This window comes from Trachypithecus francoisi, unplaced genomic scaffold (genome assembly GCF_009764315.1).
Source record: "Trachypithecus francoisi isolate TF-2019V2 unplaced genomic scaffold, Tfra_2.0 Lachesis_group12, whole genome shotgun sequence".
NCBI classification, from domain to species: domain Eukaryota; kingdom Metazoa; phylum Chordata; class Mammalia; order Primates; family Cercopithecidae; genus Trachypithecus; species Trachypithecus francoisi.
Window position 1 is genome coordinate 20,354,076 of NW_022681457.1, and position 19,397 is coordinate 20,373,472.

The 19,397-nt window shown below is 44.8% G+C and overlaps 1 long non-coding RNA gene across 1 annotated transcript in view; it reads left to right on the top strand.

The window, feature by feature from the left end:
- The window catches only part of LOC117091986, a 43,942-nt gene extending 25,967 nt beyond the window's left edge, over positions 1–17,975 (top strand). The window contains exon 2 of the long non-coding RNA XR_004440591.1: positions 17,378–17,975. This is a non-coding gene — a long non-coding RNA (uncharacterized LOC117091986). The remainder of the gene's footprint in view (positions 1–17,377) is intronic.
- The last annotated feature ends 1,422 nt before the right edge of the window (positions 17,976–19,397 follow it).

Below are 19,397 nucleotides of genomic sequence, written 5' to 3' on the forward strand. Positions count from 1 at the left end.
CTGTAAGACAAATCTTATTTGAAGGTGGTTAGTGGGGGGCTGATCCATTAATTTTTTGATCTAGAAACGTTCACTGAGCCCCTGCTATGCTGGGTGCTGGAGAGAGAAATGAGGAAGGACAATCTCTGCCTTCAAGGAGTTCACAGACTGCTTCAATAGAGAAATGGGCATTTATAGTTGAGCGTGGTAAGGGCTGTGGTAGAAGTAGACCCCTGATGCTATGGGCATTAGCAGGTCTGAGTTACAATCCTCAGGGCTGGTGTTCAGAGAGGGCTTTCTGCAGGAAGTGTTGTCCCTTCCAAGTCCTAAAGGTTGAGGGAGTAGGAGGCCAAAGTGGGAATGGTTCTAGGAAGAAAGAATGGAGGAAAGACAGGCTGGCCTCTATAGGTTCTGCACTACATAGGGGGCTGGAGAGGCGCACAAGGGATCAGATTGAATGGGATGCTGAAAACCACAGAAAGCTATGGAGAGCCACAGAAAGACTCTAGGAAGGGGAGTGACATGACTAGATCTGTATGTTAAAAATAAAGATTGGAGAAGGTCTTTTGAGAAAAGTTATTTTCTAGTAGAATTTTATTTTATGCTTTTTTTTTTTTAAAAAAGAAGCATAACATATATATAGATATACATACAAGTTATAAGAGTGCATTTTGATGAATGATTACAAAGTGAATAGCCCTGTGTATATACTGCTTAGGTTTTCCAGATGTATAGGTTGTCAGAGTAGAAGCAGAGGAGAGATGGCCTAATCATTTGAAATTTCTCTTCTTCGTCCTGTGGAGAAATGGCTTTCATAACAGAAAGAATCTGGGATCTAGGGTAGAAAGGCTGAGTTTTGAGCTCTGTATCTGGTATTTCCTTTTTGTGTGATCTCAGGCAAATTGCTATACTTTCCTTATCCTCAGTTTCACTATTGAGAGTGGACTAGCTGTGTCTTCTTCACTAAGATGGTGTGCAGGTAAAATAGGACAAAGTTGGTAAAAAGCTCCCTGCATTATGCAAAATAGTTGCCCATATAATTCTTAAATTCCAATCTGTCTCAGATATGAACTGCTTCACTTTATCTTCTTCCTTCTTTATGTGACATTTAGACAGATGAATGAGGAGGGAAGGAGGGGAGGGAGTTTCTCTTTTTCTAATGCTTTTTTTTTGCTTTTATTTTCCATTTCAAAATGCTAGCCACATCTGGAGTGGCTCTCCTATACCCTTCTCTGTCCCTACTCTTCCTGCTCATTGCTGGCCGTCTCACCCAACCAGGCCCAAAGAGGCAGGGGAAGGAGGGCAGGAATGAGGGCATGAAAAGAGCTTTGAGGTGAAGAGAAGTCCCCTTGTCTTCCTTGAGGGTCCCTGCTCTCCCCAGCTGTGCACTGGGCATTTGGGTTGGAGATGGGGGGGTGTAGATGGGAAACATGGCATTCACTTTCAGTGAGATGTCAAGTCTGTTGAGGCAGAATGAAAACAGCCTAATAACAGAGCAAGGCCAGCTAAGGTCAAAGTCTTAGTGTCAGAGGCAAATAGCCCCAAAGGAGGCTGGAAACGGAAGAGACCACTTCACTGGGTAAAACACCTATAGAAGGTGAGCTCAGTGCTAGGTTGTCCCTTCTCTCCTCTCATTTTTAATTCTTGGCCTTTTATGCAATCAATATCTTTAAGCACCTATAGCATATCAGACCATTATTTTATACACATTGTTTTATTTGATCTTTAGAATAACACCAAAAGCTAAGTATTATAATTACCATCTTTTGGAGGAAGGGGACCAAGATTTACAGACTTGTACAAGATCACACCACTGTTAAAAGAAGGAAATAGCTTTGAACCCACACCCATCCAGTCCCACAACTCCTGCTCTTTCCACTCTGCTATACCGTTCGTTGAACGTATGTGGAAGAGAGCCACGCGCTTTATCGGGCTGCATCACATTGCATGCATTTTTAGTATATGTGTGCACATGCCAAGAGGCATGTGGGAATCCTGCTGGGTGAGTTGTAATGAGGGCGTTTTGAGTGGCTAGATGCATTTTTGCTGGTGAGTCCTGGCTCAAGGAGAGCACGAAAGGAAGCATACAAACCCACTGTGTGGGAAGCTAGTCACACGGTGTGAGGGCTGGTCCTTGAACAAACTATTGGGAAATCGGTCTATTAAGCCCTGGTGAAACTTTATTTCGCTGGGGGACCCCTAGGTTTTTCCATGACTATTTGATTTCCAAAGTATAATTCATTCCCCATTATTAAAAAAAAAAAAAAAAAGCAATATTTGTTTAGCACCCCCTGTGTGCCAGGCATGGTGCTTGGTGCTTTACAATATGTGACATCATTTAATTCTCACAAACCCTTGCCCATTAGTGCCACTGTTCAGCCCAGGAGACAGATTCAGGAAGGTCAGGCAATTTGCTCCAGATCATTCAGCTGGTGTGGAGCAGTGCTGGGGTTCCTGCCCTGTGCTGTCCAACAGCAGGCCACACTGGCATTTTAAAGTTATTGGTGGGACATTCTGTCTTTTAATATAGTTGTAAATTATCTCTAATTCATGAAATAGGATGACAGCATACTGATCCTGCCTCTCCTCTTTTAGAAAAAGAGAGGCATTATCTTTTCATTCCTGAGTAACTAAGATTCTTTGCCCCAGAGGTAAAAATCTCCATTCCAGGTCACTCGTGTGTCATTGTCTGGAGGGTACAGTTGCTACTCTTGCTCTCATTTGGCCCTTTTTCTTCTTCTTTTCCTAAGGTACCTGGCCTCTTTCAAGACATCTTTCACTCCCCCATACCCATCACTATAGTATGAGGCTGCTGAGGTGGCACCAGCCACGATAAGGAAGGCAGGGACCTGTGGCCTGGATGAGCCTGTAGTCAGATAGACCTGGTGTGTATGGAGTCTAGAGGGCCCTCTGAGGTTTGAGATAGACCTAATAGTCTCCCAAAGACCCCTGGTCCCTGCTCACTTAGTGCCATCATAGAAGGGAAAAGATGTCCTCAGTGTCACTGGAGAACATTTGGCCTCGGAGATAAGTGTTTGGGCCACCAGCCCCCTTTAAGAATAGATAGCAATTATGAGTGTCTGGATGGACTTCATTTTTTGCACTGGGCAGATGGATTAACCAAACCTTCCAGAAGCAGAATGAATAACAAAGAAGAAGGTCTTTGCAAGTCTAGGGCTTGTGCTTTCACATCTCTTTTAAGGCGTGTGAAAGCATCGAGCAGTAGGGAGGGAGATGGGTGGAATGGACATTTGTTAAGGAGGAGAAATCCTGAGATGCTTGGTTGTGTGACCTGGGGTTGGGAAGCCACTCCACTTCACATCTCTGAGTCTCAATTTTCTCTTCTGCCATTTGGCAAAGGGAGTGCTTCCCTTCCCCTTCCCCTGCCCCAGACGGCTGCTGTGAGAATGAGACGAGAATATGTTTAGGGTTTTGGAGTGGGGTCCGAACTCAGAGAAGATGCTTAGGCCAAAGTTAAGAGGCCTGGGGTATACTCCAGACTCTGTCCTGAACTCTGTATCTCTTCTTTCCGGGGCTCCCTTTCTATAAAATGGGGGAATTAGGGTAACTTTTTTTTCTCTCTCTCAATGATCACTTCTGATTCTAAATGCCATGATGCCATGACTGTTTTCTCAGTAAGGATTAGATGCAACTTTTAGGAGATAGATGGACCATTTAATAGTTACCTGTTCAGTCATTCAACAAATATTTAAGGAGGGCCTACTACATGTCAGCCACAGTGCTAGGTAATGGATAGAATAACAAACAAAACAGACATAGCCCCTGTCCTCATGGAACTTTTAGTCTAGTATAAATAAGACTGTTTGGAAGAACTTCCTCATCTCAGATGGTTGAAGAAGTTTCAGGGCTCCAAGGAGAATGTCGCTAGTTAAAAGAACAATGTCAGGCATGTAATAGGTGCTCAAATATTTGTTAAATGGATAAATCAATACAAGTACCTGAAGGAAGCTCTTGCAGTGACCCTAGAGTTGGGAGCAGTTCTTTGGAGTCCAGAAAGACTGTGGGAGCTCTGGCAAAGGGTGTATGTAATTGCTAAATAGTTTGTTTGTTGAGACACCTGTGGATGGGAGGATCTGCCCCTACCTGCCTGGTTCTCAAGGTGGCCACTTAATGGGAACAACAATGGCTTCACTTGCCAGGTCTTTTCCCCAGAGGTGGAGCCTATGCAGATGCTGGAACCCAAGGGGGGAAGGGAAAAGTGGCCAGGGAAAAATGTCAGTGTTGGTATGACATTTGGGCCAAGCCCAGAGGACCCTTAGAGATTGTGGGGTCTCATCTGTATCCTGTCAGAGGGGTAACTGAGGCCCAGATGCGATGTGAGGCCACAAAAGAGTCGGCTCCAAGCCATGTCAGGAGGCTGGATGGGGAGGTGAAAAGAACCTGGGCTTAGGAGTTGGAGAGTACTTGGGTTTGAAGGCTGTGCATCCTTGGATAAGTCACTTAATCTCTCTGAATCAGCTTTCTCATCTGTTGAAGAGAGAGTGGCATCTGGAAGATGTCATGAGGTATAATGTGCCTTGGGTACCTAAAATCAGAACCCAGGACTAACTATAGACATGATAGTTGGTATTTATAATTGTTACATTATTAGGACCCAGGTCCTATTTCTGTGCAGTATTGAAAGATAGCGATAAGAACAATTTCGAACAGAACTTACAAGTTTGTATAATCTTCACTATACATGAAATAGCGAAACAATGCTGGGTTGTTTAGAGAGGCTTAACTCATTCATTAACCAGCTTAGATAGGCATTTTTCCCCTTCTTTGGCATTGGTTTTCTCTTCTGTTAAATGGGGATAATTTTTATTCTTAACCTCTTCTCATCCATCTATTAAACATACATTGGATGCCTATTAGGAGTCATAATATGCTTAGTGCTGAGGACACAGGAATAGGACATAATTCCTGACCCTAAGGAGCTCATTACTTAGTGGGACAGTATTAAACAGATACTTAGAACAGAGAATAGTATGTATAGAGCATGGTATGTAGCAGGGGCCTATTCCTGTCTGAGTGGACAAGGAGGCTTCCTAGAGGAAGTAACATTTAAAACTGAGGGCAGAAAGATGAATAGGATTTAACCAAGTAAAAGTAAGAAAGGAAGTGGGGAGCTGGAAAGGGCATTCCAGGAAGAAGAAACTGCATGTGCAAAGGCCAGGAGGTCAGAGGGCACAGTGGACCTGACGATGTGGCTAGCTGAGCATGTCTGTGCAGTGTCAACTTTGTTGTGAACACAGGGGGAGGCTACTGGGAGACTTTAAGCAAGGGAGTTGAAGTATGATCACATTTGCATTTTAGAAAGAACACTCAGGGTTATATGCACTTGAGTGAAGTTTTATTATGGAGAGCAGTTGGAACAAGTCGATTCTTTCCTCCTCCATCATCCTCCTCTTTTCCCTGTCCACATAAAATGGCTCACATAAGATAAAATAACCCACACAAGCATGCCTTGTGTAATGTCTGCCACATAGTAGGTGTCCAATTATCGTATAATTCCCCCCTTTTTAAATGTAATTCCTGAAAGAGAAATCCCCTGGCATGAAGCACAAGTTGGGGCAAAAACAGTGAGGGTGTGTATGTATCTTCTGGCTGGTGTTTGGGTATAGCCGACAGGATTTAGGTCAGAGGAAGTTCCCCAGACAGTTCAGCCTCAACCAGTCATCTGGGGTTTCAGAGAGGGCAGGTGAAGGTCCTAATATCCCCCCATTTCAGGAGGCCACCCTTCCCCAGGATCCTGATCTTGAAAATGTACCAGACATGGGCCATTGAGTTAATGGGCCCAGTTAATTACTGGGTCAGCTTCCTCATCTGTAAAATGGGTATAAGGTTACCTGTATTGTCAGCCACATGGGGTTGTTGTAAGAAACAGAAAAGTGTGAACCACCACAAAATAGTATGATTACATTCATTAATGGCTACCCTGGGCCGGGCCTTGTTCTGTGAAGTAGATATTATCAATTATCCCTATTTTACAGATAGCAAAACCAAGGATCAGAGAGATTATGTGAATCACCCACAGGCACAGAATAAGTGGCTGTAGCCGAAGCGCTGGCATTTTAACCACAACACTGTGACTTGTTCTCCCTTGAAAACCACCTCCTGCTCCCTGAGCTCTTAGCATGATGAAGGTACTCCAGAAATTAGTGTAGAAAGATGGAAGAAGGAAGGAAAGGGGCAGTGTTTGAAGTCTGAGAAGGTCTTTCCAGATGCCTCCCTACTCCTCACCCCAGCAACTTAGGGTCTTCTCCCAGATGCACTCTAGGAAATGGCTCATGGCACCTTAAAATGACCTGTTACCTGTCTGACTCCTCACCAGATGGGAACACCTGGGGTCAGGGACTGTGTCTGGTTTGCGTTGGTATCCCCAGGGTCTAGTACAATGGCTGGCACTCAAATATTTATGAATAAATTCCTCCTGTCACTGTCTGAATTTTCTGCCCATGCTGTCCTCTTGGCCAAGAGGTCTAAAAGCAAAGGAGCTGGGGCTTCTGGAAAGTCTTCCAAGGTCAGTGGGTGCATGTGTGAAGGAGGCCCAGCAAGAAGTCAGTATGTCACCCTGGGGCAAGCCTGCAGGATGGACCCAGAGGGCTGGGGTGGCTGGCTTCATCCACCTCATTTTCCCCAGGGGACCCGGTGCTCACGGGCTACACACAGGGTCCATGTGTTGTGTTGCATGAGGATCCCTAAGGATTTGCTGAGTGGTCCTAGGTGCTCAAGCCACTGTACCTGCAGGGTGGCTTGAGCTCGGCCCACCTGACTGATTGGCTGGTCAATAGGTGGCCTAAGAATGAGAACTAGCCTCCAGCACATTGAGCAACCGGCTTCCTTCCTCGCCCCCGGTCAGGAGCTGGGCCAGGGAAAGTGAAGAAACCTGTTTGGGGCTTCAGGAGGGTGGGCGTGGGTGGGGCCCTGCCGGGAAAAGAGGCACCTGGACCAGTTTCCTTTGCTACCGAACCGGATGCAGAGCCGGGACTCAGGTGGAGGCAGGAGAAATACGCACCCTGGGTGCACCTATAAGTCCTCCAGGACTACATTGGTTTTGGCTATGCCATGACCAGGGGCTCTGGGTCGGTGGTCACCGAACGTGGGGCTTCTGGCCGCTAAATCAGGAGAGTGAGCTGGCCGGGCGGCGGCGAATGAGTTGACGGGTGGAACTGGAAGAGGCTTTGGCGATCCAGCGGGCAAGCGAAGGACACCGCGGGAAGGGGTGGTACCCGGAAACGCAGCTGGGCAGTCGCACCGCTCCCCTGCCCTCGCCAGCGCGCTTTCTCTTCCTGGTCCCTGCGCCTCCTCCGGGCCCCGCGGTGGCGTGAAAGGCGCTCAGGACAGACTTGTGTTTGAATCCAAGCTGTTCCACCCACACGCTTTTGTTCTTGGGCTAGTGACTTCTATCTGACCCAGAGTTTTCCCAGACGAAAGTGGGAAGACAGTGCCTACCCCAAAGCGTCGTGGGAATGAAAGTCAATGAAGTGACATAGGAAAGATGTAGCAGGTGTTCAGCAAAGCGGAGTTCCCTTTCCCTTTGTTTAGCCCCCAGATCTCACTCCTAGCCCTGAAGTCGCGCCCCAAAGGCAGCCCCAGGACGGCGGTGTCTGGGAGGCAGGAGGCCTGGCTTGGCAATAACTCATTTGAATAATTTGATCCTCAAATGGGATGGGGGCGAGTGGGTGGATTCTGAAGGCTGCCTTTGCAAGCGTTTCTGTGATCCTAGGAGGGAATTTCAATGCATTCTTCCATTCACATATTTATTTATTCACAGATTCCTATCAGGCGAAGGCCGCCTTTCCTGGCCTCCCCCACAGCCCCGCCAGCGATCCGTCCTTACAAGGCTAGCCTCCACGGGCTGCCCTCTGTGTAAATAAAGCCACAGACTTCCGCCTACAGGTCGCCGCGGGGGAGGCGGGAACTGGGGCTACCGCCGCTGCGCAGGCCTTGGGAGGCTCGGAACCGGCCACGCCCCAGCCCTCGCGCGGGGCCTGGGAGCCCCTGGGCCAAAAGGAGGACCAGGAGGGAGAAACCAAGGCTCAGACAGTCTGAGTGCCCATCCATGAGCACCCTTCTCCTCTGATTACTCAACACGTGGTAGGCCCTAGACAGACAGCAGCCCGAATCTTCCCAGAAACCCTGCAAGGAGATTCCTTCTTCCTATTTTATAGAAGGGAGGCTGAGACTCGGCACGTTTAAACGGCTTGACCAAGGTCCCACAGGCAAAAAAAAAAAAAAGGTACAGCAAGATATTGTAACCCAATGCCTGGCTGCAAAACCCAGTCTTTCCCCATCCCACCTATCGTCACCGAGATTGTAAAACTCCTAACGGGGAAGAATCAAATACATGTACAACGAGTTACAGGTTAACAGACAGATGGGAGCGGAAAGGGACATTGCAGCGCTTCCTTGGACGTGTCACACAGGGCAACTCCAACCACAGGCGAATTTTCCTGGGTGACAGTTTTACTCCTTTTTGCATGAAAAAGTACAGATCCTTATTAAAACAATAATTGATTAGACTATAAAATTCTCAAAGTTATTTCGGATCAAAATTATTTTGGGCTGTTTCCACATCTTTTTTTCTCGATTGTGCAGAAATTCTTCACACCGTGTGCACAGATGGGCAAACTGAGACCCGGACGAGTCCCATTGAAAGCTAGAGGCAGAGCGGGGGATGGGAGAAAACTGAGATTTCTGGGCTCCGGCTTGGGGTGTTTCCGCTGGGTGGGGGCGCCTGTTTGCGAATAGGTTTCCTCGGACAGCTACTGCTGATTTTTGTCGCTCAGCCAGCCAAGTGGGGGCGATTCTGAGTAATCGCAGGCAATCAGCGCGGTTGGGGTTAAAAGCGAAAGGGACTCGCGAGGGAGCGGCTGGGGAGGACGGCGGGCACGGAGCCCAGACGCCGGCAAAGGCGGGGCGCCGCCGGGGTTCCCTCGGTGCGAGCGCGCGCGGCACTTCCTGCTCTTGTTCCTCCCCGCGGTCCTGCCGGCCGTTGTAAACTGGCGCTGCGGGCCACACCCCTGTGCCAGGCCCGCTAACCCACCCGCGGCCCCAGAGCCCCAGCCTCAATCCCCAGTCCTCGAACAGTCCTCAATTCCTAGTCCGACCGTAGGAACGCCAGCCAGATCTGCAGCTCAACTCGTTAAATTTCAGGTTCCAGAGACCTCGCCTCCTTCTTCCATGTAGGGGACAGTCAGGTTCTCTGGCCTGGGTTTTCTCAAAGAATCCAGAGTTGAACTACCTTTCCACTCAGCAATCCCATTACTGGGTCTATACCCAAAGGAAAATAAATGGTTCTTCCAGAAAGACACATGAATCCCTATGTTCATCAAAGCGCTATTCACAATAGCAAAAACTTGGAATCAACCCAGGTGCTTGTCAGTGGCGGATGGGAAAAAGAAAATATGGCACATATCCACCATGGAGTACTATGCAGCCATAAAAAGAATGAAATCATGTCCTTTGCAGCAACATGGATACAGCTGGAGGCCATTATCCTAAGTGAACTAATCAGGAAAAGAAAATCAAATACCACATATCCTCACTTATAAGAGGAAGCTAAACAATGAGTACACATAGACATGAAGGTGGACATGACAGACACTAAGGACAGCTAGAGTTAGTGGGAGAGAGAGCAGAGCAAGGGCTGGAAAATTACCTCTTGGGTGCTATGCTCACTATCTGAGTGACAAGCTTAATTATACTCAAAACCTTAGCATTAGGCAATATACCTTTGTAACAAACCTGCACATGTACCCCCAATTATGAAATGAAAGTTGGGACGGGTGCAGTGGCTCACTCTTATAATCCCAGCACTTTGGGAGGCAGAAGGGGGAGGATCGCTTGAGGCCAGGAGTTTGAGACGCATCTGGGCAACAAAGTGAGACCTCATCTCTACAAAAATTTAAAAATTAGCTAGGCATGGTGGCGTGCACCTGTGGTCCCAGCTATATTGGAGGCTAAGACAGAAGGATTGCTGGAGCCTAGGAAGTCCAGGCTGCAGTGAGCCATGTTCCTGCTACTGAACTCCAGCCTAGGCAACAGAGGGAGACACTGTTTCAAAATAAAGTAAAATAAAAGTTGAAAAAAATATATAAAACAAACAAAACAATGCACACTTGACATTTGCTGACTATATGGCCTTGGAAAATTACTTAACCTCAGTCTCAGTTTCTGCATCTGTAAAATGTGAATTACTGACACTTACCTCATATAATTGTTGTGAGAAGTAAATGTGTGCCTATCTGTAAAGGCCTAGGACATTAAGAAAAAACTAATTAAATGCTATGTTTTGTTATTAGTGTTATTTAGGCCTAGGTAGGAATCCTATTTAGGCCAATTAAGAACTGGATGACCAGGCAGGTGTACTTTCTTCAGTTTCCCCACCTGGAGAAAGGAGTTTATTACACTTTACATCACAGGGTGATGGTGAGGTCCCCATTATCCAGCAAGTCCACAAGTGATGATGTTTGCAACTCTTACACTATTGGCCAGCACTGTCTTAAGCATTGACACTTATTAACTCATTTAGTTCTACAGTTACAGTATGAGAGAGGTATTAAGAGCATCCCATTTCACAAGTAGCAAATTGAGGAACAAAGAAGTTAAGTGACTTACCTAAGGTCACACAGTTACTAAGTAGGACTTGAATATACAAAATTTAGTTCCTTATTCCATGTTCTTAATTCCTGCAGGATGTATCAGACAAAACGCTAGGAAATGGGAATGCAGCCAGGAAAGATACTACACACAGCTGCCTCCTCAACAAAGGCGAGGGGTTCCTTTCTGAGCTTATTGGCATTCCTTATATATGATTAAGCATTGCATGCATATGCTATATTTTATATAATAAGGTGGCTTGCACACCGTAGATATTCAAGATTGTTAGTTTCCCTCACTATATTTTTTTGGGGTCCAGTTACAAGTGCTTACATGTTATGTGGAGGGAGGTTAGGTTTTAAGTGATAGAGCAGTTGGTGTCTAATAGATGCTTCACATGCCTGAGTTCTCTCCTCTATGTACTTAGTGATCTTCCAGCTAAATAGAATAAAATGGTACAGGCTTAAGGTTTAGACCTTTTAACAATAATAATAATAACTTCTGCCTTTGCAGAGTAATTCTGCTTCTGCAGAATTACTGTCTGCACTGTGGGGTTCCCAGAACTGAGGGTAAATTTACTGTACTTATCACTTAATCATTTCCCAAACAGCTTATAACTATGGCATCTTTAGTCAAAGGCCCAGAATTCTCCTCCTACCCTCTCTCTTTGGAGTCCCTGTGATAATTTTTGCTGTAAATGGCTAAAGCTATTATATATAGAGTGTACATCTTCCTGCCATGTAAATGTAAGCTGTCATTACATTCATTGCTTAAATGTTATGATTATTTCAAACTTGGCTTTTGTATTTGAAGCCTTGAGTTAAATGTGGAAAGTAGGGGGGGAAATGTATAATGTTTAGAAATAAAAACGTGCAGTGGATAGGTTTCCAAAGTAATAAAAAGCCACTTTAAATTTTAAAAGATTTTAAATCTGTGTGGTTCCAGACAGCACACCCTAAATTCGCACCAAACATTGTGTCTCTATTCTGAGGGTCAGAACCGCCTTGAGGCAATTCAGTGAACTCAACTGACAACAAAGAATTAAATGGTTAATTTCTCCTTGTAAAAGAGATAGCCTGTGGACAACACTCAGCAGATGGTAGGTATTCACAAGGAAACTATTATGATTAGAGACAGGGATATGGAGAGAACAGTCAAAGACGGTATACTCAGCTGACATTTATTGAGCACCTACTATGTGGCAGTTGCTAGCAAATCCATTATTTCAAATAAACCTCACAATAAGCCTATGAGGAAAAGATCGTATTATAGAAGAGGAAGCTGATACTCCAAGATGCTTGTTAACTTGCCCAGAAAGTGAGTGGCAAAGTTTGAGTTAGAAGAAGTTGGGTCTGACTTCAAGTTCAGTATCTGATTCACTGCACCTCTCTGCTTTTTCCCCCATATGCCCAGATGTCAGTTATTTTAGAGCTGGAGGTGAGGATCAGAGGGGACTTTAAGATCACCTCACCCGGAGTTTCTCTGCCTCTTTTATAATCTAAGTCACCCTAGATAAACACAAAAACCTTACATCCTCTTTTAATGAGTTTCAAATTCAAAATAAGCAAAATATCATGATTCAAAACCAATCAAAGCAAGGGGATGTTTTCAGTATTTTGTTTTGAAACAAAACAAATCTTTCCAGTGCTTTTGTTTCCTGCTCCATGCCTCCGCCAACCTCACTGGAGAGCTGGTGATCCTTTGCCCCTATCCTCCTAGTCATTGACTTCCGAGGAAGTTGAACCCAGAGGGGACTGACTGGTTAGCTTGTGACACAGTCAGCTCTTGAACTCAGGTCAGCCTGACTCCAGTGTGATATCTTTTCGTAAACACCCTGCTTACTTCTCAGCCTTGTCTCTTACTGAACCCTAGCTCACAGTCCATACTTTGGACTGACTTTATCACCTCCAGTTTCCAGAATGTGTCCTCCTCCTTCCTGGCCTTTGCTCAGGCTGTTCCTGTGCATGGAACACCCTCACTACCACTCCTCCCTGCTTGTCTGGGGAGCCCCTGTTCACGAAGCTTCAGCTGAAATGCAGCTTCCCTTAGGAGCTTTTCTGGACTCCTGCCTATATCCAAGTGAAGGGGACTGATTCCTTTTGCACACATGCCCATGTACCCATGTAGAATTATCTTTTGGCATTTAATAACACTTTAATGTTGTTTACAAGTCTCTCCTTTTTTTTTTTTTTTTTTGTTTTTTTTAAATTTGAGACAGACTTTCTCTCTTGTCACCCAGGTTGGAGTGCAGTGGCACGATCTTGGCTTACTGCAACCTCTGCCTCCTGGGTTCTAGCAATTCTCCTGCCTCACCCTCCCAAGTAGCTGGGATTACAGGCATGCACCACCATTCCCGGCTAATTTTGTGTTTTTTGTACAGAAGGGGTTTCACCATGTTGGCCGGGCTGGTCTTGAACTCCTGACCCCAGATGATCCACCTGCCTTGGCCTCCCAAAATGCTGGGATTACAGGTATGAGCCACTGCGCCTGACCTAAGTCTCTTTTTCTTAATGATCTATGACCTCCTTCGATATCTCACTCTACTACTACCAAAATGATGGTGGTTGAGGTGGATCCCCATCTTTGTATTCTTTCAAGAGTGCCTGGCATTTAGCAAGCATTCTAAATGTTTATGAAACACACATACACACAATGTCATTGTCAGATTATTTTATTATAGTGGCCTTGAGTTTTTACTCAGGCTGGAGACTCTTATAGACAACTGTCCTCTGTTGGAGCAACAGGGAGCCACTGCAGGTTTTTGAGGTAGAGAGTTTCTTGATCCGTAGGTAACATAAGAGACTTACCCATGGGATTAAAGCTGAAGATCTACTAGTTTCCAAGCCTTTGCAATCTTCCTCTGGAAAAGTTTTATTTCACAAATAAAAGGCTGAAGAAGAGAAGTGTTATTCTTTCATTTTTTGTTAATTCAAAAAATATATCAAGTGCCTGCCATCTCCCAGGTGCTATTTTGGGCACCATTTAGATAAGAGTGAACTGGGCAGACAAAATATCTCCTCTCATGGTGTTTGCATTCTCCTGGTGGAGAAAGATAATAAATAAGTAAATCATAACTATATCAGTTCAGATAGTAATAAATATTATGAAGAAAGATATAAAAAGACAGAGTAGAGTATGGGCAGATCATTTTACATGCAAAGTCAAGAAAGGATCTTTGAGGAAGTGGCATTTGGCAGAGCCCTGATGCAGTGAGGAGGGGAGCCAGGAGAGGGTCTGAAGCAAGTGTATTCCAAGCAGGTGAAACAGCAAGTACAAACTCCCTGAGGTGGGAACAAGCTGGGCATGTTAGAGGAACTGCAAGATGACTGGAGTGACAGCATAGACAGTGGCTGAGGTAGGCCCTAGGTTGTTTCCCAGGGTGGTTGTTAAGGTCAGACTGTAATTAGGTAGATGTGACCAGATGAGCCAATGCAGCTGGTTTGAAGCTTGACCCAGCTGTGAATGAATGAATGGATCATGGACTATCAGCCAGAAAATTAGGCTGAGTACCTTGATCAGATTTTTATTGCTCTTAGCAACAAAATGAAGGCTTATGGAACAAAATGTAACAATGTGACCTTTTAAATGAATTTAAATAATCAAAACAGAACGAAGAGTGATCTGTTGAGTGTAAAACAGGTGGTATGTTGGTGTTTATTCCTTAAAAAGGAATCTGTCACATCCATCCCAAGGTTGTTTTCACTGAAATGTAAAAGTTACTTTCACTCTAATTTGGGGAATGGCATTAAGATGCCACTTGCAGAGGGTAGCTTCAGCTTGATCCTGCCTGAGGACCCTGAAGTGTGGGTTAAACCTCAGAATTGTCCCTGCCCAAGGCTGGAGAGCCACAGCACCTAACAGTCCACCCCAGAAGAGCTGCTGGCACTGGCTACCGAAGGCACATTGGAGCCCCCTACCCCCTAAACAATTAAAAGGAATCCCACTGAAATCTGAGTGGAGCAGTGACATTGTCTGATTCTAGTAGAATAAAGCAGAATAAAAGAGGATGATCTCAAAGTTCTTTTGCCTCACGATTTTCTTATTCATTATGCCATAATGATTACAGGACCCAGGACAGGTGTAGGGCTAGCCAGGAGCTCTAGGCCGGTAGACACATCATTGCCACCTCTTGGCTTTGCTCTTACTCAGCTTTGAGGGTAGATTACCATGCAGCTTACTCCAAAAGGGCAGGGAAGCAACATGAAGGCAGAATGACCTGAATTGAGATTCTGTCTTCATTTTCAGCTCTTTTGGGAAGCTGTGTGACCTTCAGCATGTTACTTAACCTCTCTGGGCCTCAGGTCTCCTGGAACACTCCATAGTTCCCAGGCCCAGACTTTTCCCATCATACTGCCTTGTCTTTCTACAGTGTTTCTGAAACAGCAGAAATGAGAGCTTCTGTTTTTCAGGAACCAATTTGGTGGGACAGTGCATAATTGATATTCTTGCTTTGTAATCATTCGAGCCTTTACTTTGCTGTTTTATTTCTTATAATGATAGGGTTTTGATGTGGAAACTTGAAATTCATTTGCAGAGGAGCAATTTTACACTTTTCTGTAGAACTGGAGGGGAACTTTATAAAAGGGTAGGGGAAGGGAGAATAAGCCCAGGTTTATTTAAGATGCAGTTATGTTGGGGGTGGAGTTGACTTTGCCTTTTATTGGTGAAACAGAGTAGAGTGTCTAAGAGAGTTAGTTGTGTTTTCATATCAAAATTTGATGGTGGCATTAGTGGTGGATCTGAGAGTTATTAGAGGAAGGAAGGGCTCTTAGGGACAAGCCCACTCTCAGGTGGTTGGCAACCCTGCCCAAGTTTGGTTCTGAACAAATAAGCGAATAATTTTTTTGCACATGATATGATAAAGAGGAAAAGTTTGTGCTCATCTTAGGGCATGAGTTCTAGTTCCAGTTCTACCACTTGGGAATGTTCAGTACCATCTCCAAATTCCATTTCTTTGTCTCTAAGGTGGGTAGGGTTAGACTTGTTGAGCCTACTTCTTTAGATTATCTTAAGACTCAGATACTAATCAAATGTACCTGTATATTACATGTGGTAATTCATGGGGTAAATCTGGTAAAGTCATTCCAGACTCTGCATCTAATTCATAGGATCTCAGAAAAATTATATGATTTTGCTAAAGCCTCTGTTTTTTAATCTGTAGATGGAGATAGCCCCCGCCTTGCCAAATTCATATGGATGCAATAAGATAATGGATAAGAAAGAATCTTGTAAATTGTAAAGCACCAAAAAATTATTATTTTTTATGTTATTACTTTTTAATCATCCTTATCCTATTGGTCACTAGTATATTCCCTAGTCCCTGAGCAGAACTCATGGGTGGGCATATTCACTCCCTTCTCATTAGGGGGCTGCTGTGGCCAGAGCATGGGCTTCTGAGTCAGAGAGGCCTCTGCTCAAATCCCTGCTCTACCAGCTACTAGTTACTGTGTGACCCCGGCTGAGTCACTTAAACTGTTTGAGCACTATCTGAGCACTCAGAACAATAAGATCCACCTCAGAGGTGTTTGTAGTAAGACTCAAGAAGGAGAGCATGTGTGTGGTATCCAAAACAGCATCTACTATGAGTTCAATCAGTACTAATTACTTCTCTTGACAACTCTCCTCTCCATTTGTATCTTTAAGGCTGCAGTCGTTGGGGGTTGGTCTGTTTTTTTCCTAAAACCACTTGTCACATGCTAAACTGAATCATGCTGAGTTGCATGAGTTCCTTTCTGCATTAAGCTGTGGACTCCTTAAGAAAAGGATGTGTGGCTTGCAGTTCTAACCCCTGGTACTGAGTAGATATGCTGTTCTAGGCACAGGGCTAGGGGCTCACAGCCGGGAGGCAGTGAACCACAGGAGAATGAACACAAACTCTGGGCTACCCAGATCTGAGTTTGAATTTCCTTATGGTAGGACCCTAGGCAAATCATCTAATAATATTGAGACTCAGTTTCTTCATCTGACAAATAACCCAATAGAGATGCATGCATAGATGCATATATTTAGGGATTGTTGGGAAGAGCGGAGATAGTGCTTGTAAAATGGCTAGCATGGTACCTGACGCATACTAGGTCTTAGTGAGCAACTGTTGACTGACTAAAGGCTCCGCCCTGTGTTCCATTCTATTGCTAATAGCATAGTCTTTTCCTGAACAGACGAAACTGGAAAGTATCCACAGGAGTGAAATACCAAGTGGTGTGAGAAAGAGACATTTGCCCTTGCGAGGGAGAATATTTTATCCCTGACATTATTCAGAATTACCTGCCCATTTGACAAGGAACAAAAAGACTGACTTTTGTTAAATTTCTTCTTTTTTAAAAGTTTACTACAGATAATGCATCCCCTTATATATAACCTGTAACCAGGTGGACTGCTCACTACCTCCCCATCCTTGGTTGACACTGGCTTACAGGTGGAGGCCAGGGGGTGGTAGCGTAGGGGAGATGGGGTACTTAATTCCAAGACAGTGAGATGACTGTAAGTAGAGGTGCATCCATGGCTCTGTTAGGAGCACTGAAGTCAAAGCTACCCATCCACTCTGGTGTTGGGGCCACCGCTGCCAGGAAAGGCTCAAAAGGAAGAATATTGAGGCTGGTCTTGCAGGAAGTTCAGGACCATGCCAAACAGGAAAGAGGAGGAAGGGACCTATTAGGCACAGAGGTTCCACACTGCAAGCCATATTCAGAGGACCTCAAGTAGGAGGGTTTTGTTGGGGCAGAACCAACAGGGCATATTACTTATATTTACAAATCTCCCAGGGAGGGACTGAATTTCCACTTCCTTACAGGTTCTGAAGAAGATTCCAGCCTGCCACACTGTTGTGCTGTGAGTCCAGTACTTAGTGGAACCCTGTCTTGGCCCACAGCCATCAGGATATTTCTCTGGGAAAGCCCTTGGACCAAGAAGTCTAGAATTGTCTGTGAAAACAAAAGCATTTGGATTATTTCAGGAAAAATGTAACCTGCAAACAAATAGCCTTGGAAAATCAGTGCCTCACCCTTGGTGCCTGGGTCAGGCACAGGGAGTGCCCCCAGCCCGCCCCACCCGCTGTTTTCTAGCTGGAGGCCACCTTCTTTTCCTCTTCTGTATGTTGTCCTGGCTGCCCAAAGAGCAATGCCTCCCCTCCCTGCCTCACCCTTCCCTAGACTTGTTCAGGCCCCAAGTCTTTGCAAGTGTGCTTGCTCTACCTGGACTGTTCTTCCCTCCTTGTCTGTGAGCCCTGTATTATTCTTTAGGACCCAGCTCCAACTTCTCCCTGCTGGTTGATTATTTGCTCCCCTACTATGTTGCCCTGGATAATTTCAATTTTAAATATTCTTTTTAAAAAAGATAATAACCCTTGATTTTATATTTAAAAATATAATAATAAAAATGGTTGGTTGCCATTTTTTTCTTTTATTTTTTTGAGACAGAGTCTTGCTTTGTCACCCAGGCTGGAGTGTAGTGGCTCAGCTCATTGAAATCTCCACCTCCCAGGTTCAAGCAATTCTCCCACCCCAGCATCCTGAGTAGCTGGGATTACAGGCACATGCCACCATGCCCAGCTAATTTTTGTATTTTTTTAGTAGAGATGGGGTTTCACCCTGTTGGCCAGGCTGGTCTTGAACTCCTGACCTTGTGATCCACCCACCTTGGCCTCCCAAAGTGCTGGGATTACAGGCGTGAGCCAACGTGCCCAGCCACTTGGCAATTCTTAAGCTCTTATGCTCTTGTTATGAGCCAGGCAGTGTGGTACATAAGGTTACCCACTCCATATGCAAAGTGTTTAGGACAGAAACAGGCAATGGTAAGTGCTCGGTAAGTGTTACTTATTTACTAGTCTTCTTAGTTATTTTAATTCTTTCACAGCATTTGCAGAAATTATGCTTTCTTCTGTGCATTATAATGATCAGGTTACATGTCTGTGAGCTTCTTGAGGGCAGGGACTATGTCTTTTACCTCTGGTATCTCGGAGCACGTGACTATCCCAAGGGTATTTCATGAGGAAATATCTAGGTGTTGAAGTTGGTGACTGATGTTTATCTCAAGAGTTCCCAAGTCAATTTGGAGTTGAGGTAGCCCAAAGAATGTAGGACTGAGAATCAGAAGATCTGGGCTTAGTTCTATTTCAACTAACTACTAGCTTTGTGACCTTGGGCAGATTAGCCAATCTTTTCTGAATCCCAAATAACTGTTTTCCAAAATGAGAATAATTGTCCCTAACTTGCTTTCCTTTCAGGTTTGCTTTGAGCATCAGATGACCTCACACAGGGGAGAGTTTTGTGAATTGTAAAGTATTTTACACATGTGCAACATTATTGTTTGTATTATATCGCCATCACCACCATACTTGATGGAACATGAGCTCACATGTAGCTCTTGTATAACTATCAATATGTCATTTTTGCTTCTTCACAGTGTTCAAAACTGTTGCTTCTTAATGTTTGGGATGTTCTTCCTCCTCAAAGCAGGCATCCAAGGTATTTGCCTCAAGCATTTTCAAGGGTTTTAAATGGCTCTTGATTTTATCACTTGCCTGTTTTAAAAATCTCTGGCCCAAAATTTCAAAGTTATACTTTCTCCCAGGAGAGGTCCTGTAAGAATTGTAACTAATCGTAGCATTTACTGTTTGATATTATGTAATTCAAGAAGTGAGATGCTAGAGGTTATAAGAAGGGATGAAAAGAAGTATAAGACATAATCTTACTCAAGAAACTTACTGTCTATTATGGGAGTCAGGGCTAAGCCTTAGACTTGTGGGCAAAATATATGATTTGGGAAAGGAAAGACTCCTCTGTGTTGAGGTGGTTTGTGAAGGTCTCGGAGAA